Source organism: Gossypium arboreum, chromosome 12, assembly GCF_025698485.1.
Source record: "Gossypium arboreum isolate Shixiya-1 chromosome 12, ASM2569848v2, whole genome shotgun sequence".
NCBI classification, from domain to species: domain Eukaryota; kingdom Viridiplantae; phylum Streptophyta; class Magnoliopsida; order Malvales; family Malvaceae; genus Gossypium; species Gossypium arboreum.
The window spans coordinates 71283437-71286251 of NC_069081.1; the positions used below are offsets into that span (position 1 = coordinate 71283437).

The 2815-nt window shown below is 35.5% G+C and overlaps 1 long non-coding RNA gene across 1 annotated transcript; it reads right to left on the reverse strand.

The window, feature by feature from the left end:
• Nucleotides 1-226: 226 nt before the first annotated feature.
• LOC128285285 (uncharacterized) lies at nt 227-1383 on the reverse strand. The gene is made up of 2 exons (XR_008275756.1): nt 1332-1383; nt 227-469 (listed from the first exon to the last, which is right to left on the reverse strand). It is a non-coding gene; the product is annotated as an uncharacterized LOC128285285 (long non-coding RNA).
• Between the last annotated feature and the right edge of the window lie 1432 nt (nt 1384-2815).

Below are 2815 nucleotides of genomic sequence, written 5' to 3' on the forward strand. Positions count from 1 at the left end.
AGTAGATTCATCAAGGTTTGATTACATAATTTATTCAATATTTAATTCCATTCCTACAATTTTAGTGATTTTCAAATATACATCACTGCTGCTGTCAAGATCTGCCTTTAAGGTAGACTTTACCTATTTCATAGTTTCCATGATTCAACTAGCCCTTTAGCATATATAGCCCAAAATATAATCATGATGAACCATTCTAATGGCTAATCGTTGCCAAACATTTCCATGCCTCTTAATGAACATATACATTCAAGATGATTATAACATTATGCTCAAAATATATATAAGCCATTTTCGCATGGCTATCCAAATATATACAACACCAAAGTACTTGACTAATAACAAAAAAAAAGGGGTGTCCTATACATGCCATTTCAAAGTTCAACCAAAAGTGTACCAAAAGGAGCTTTGATAGTGTGGGCGACTTCGACTTCAAAAATCCCGAGTCCAATAGCTGAAGAACCAAAATCTATAAAACAAAGATTTACAGAAGCGGAGTAAGCATTTAATGGTTAATAAGCTTTGAGCCATAAAATTTGACACAACTAAAATGTAGCATTCATATGGCTAAATGGATAATTTGACATGCACAAATTCTCAATATCATACTTACTTCACATTACCAACCCTTATATTCATACACAAAAGATCAACATAGCCAAAGGCTGATACTCAATTTATCGATTGAGCGAATACTTATTTGTAAGGGATCAACTAATTCAAAGCACATACGAAACATACCTCATCGCTGGGATTTTACGAGCGTATTAATTGAAACTATTACAGCAAGGTCGCTCATTCCCAAGCCACGTACCTTGATTTAACCGGATATAGCTACTCTTTCGAATGCCTTGGGACATAGCCGGATATAGTAACTCAGACGAATGCCTTGGGACTTAGCCGGATATAGTAACTTCATACGAATGCCTTGGGACTTAGCAGGATATAGTAACTTCGCACAAATGCCTTGGGACTTAGCCCTAACTAGTCACTAGTGCAAATGCCTTGGGACTTAGCCCGGTTATCATCCAAACATTCATGCACATATCAACAAATCATGACACATTTATATTCCATTTTCATAATCAGAGTTCAAACACAAGTCACGTATTAAGCAATCCCATTTTTGGCTCACTAGCCACATACAAATAGCATGGTTTAGTTTGCTTTATGACACGATCTCTATGTACGTACGGCTACCCGTCACACGTATAGACAAATTAACTCAACATAAAATTCAAGTAGAATCATCATATCACCGTATATTTGTTATTCTCATACGTCATGACTTAATCAAATCGTAAACTAAGTCTCGTTACTCGAAAACTTACCTCGGATGTTGTCGAACGATTTCGATGGCTATTCGACCACTTTTTCCTTCCCTTTATCGGATTTAGATCCCCTTTGCTCTTGAGCTTAATTTAAACAAATAAATTCATTTAATTATTTTTCACTTGGGCAATTCCATTCAATACATGTATGTCATACAATTTAAGTACAATGACCTTGCTCAATACTATTTAAACATCATGCATTACCGAATTTCATCAACACCATCTAACTTCATATAGAAACACAGATCGTCCTAGGTCGGTACACAAGTCAAATGCATCATTTAAATTGTCAAAGTCCACAATTTAGTCATATTTCTCTATCATAGTTTCTTCACTTAAACCGAATTAGCAAGCCCATATAGTCCTTGGCCGAATGCTATTTAACCCAAGTCGTCGAGGATTTCATTATTTAACACCTTAGATATCCATAGCTAAATAGGTTATTTGTACATACATATATATACATAAGTGCATAGATACTATGTTACTAACAATTATTTCCTTGCTTAGCAGCCGAACCAATATACACATTACTTCTTATCTACCCGTCACGTTTTCTCTACTTAAACCAAATAAACTTGCACATAAGGTCCTTGGCCGAACCTCACTAAAAACAAGTCAACCAAAATCTTAGTATTTATCTTGTGTATAACCTTATTTACCTTCCAAAAATCACAAAAAATCAAACTCTTAATGTTTATGTACAAGGCCGAATCTTAACATGATCCAACCTCCAACTCATTCCTTTCAACAACCAAAACCGAATGCTCTAGCCATCACCGAGATTTCGAAATTTTGCCATGGTTTGTGTAAGAAATTAGCTAATTAACTAGAAACAAGTTTAAAACTTAAGAATTTAACACAACATACTAACCTCCCTTAAGCTCAAGGTGACCAAACCTCTTCTTCCTCCTTTCAAACCGGCCAAGAAGAACCAAAGGATGAAGCCTTTCTCTTTTTTTTTTCTAGTTTCGGCAAAATGGGGGAACAACCACACACTTTTTTTTTTCTTTGTTTTCATCATATTCCCTTTCATTATTTTATTCCCATGCTCCTTATTTTATCATACCTCCCATGAAACACTAACTTAACATGTTTATGACATGTTTTTGCCCATCACACTTGGTCCACCATACTTGTCATGGCCGGCCACTACTAATTAGGGGGGGAAATTGACATGCAAGTCCCCCTTTTTTATTTCATGCACTAATAGATCCTTATGTTTTGACCTATCACAATTCAAAATTTTCTCACATAAGTCCTATTGACTAAATTCACATGCAATTTACTAAATCGAAGCTTAAAACTTTCACACATTCATAATCACATATTTTAGACATTAAATATCATATTCAAATAATTTGGTGACTCGGTTTAGCGGTCCCGAAACCGCTTTCCGACTAGGGTCACTGTAGGGCTGTCACAACTCTCCCCCACTTAAGAAATTTTCGTCCCCGAAAATCTTACCGGTAAATAGGTTT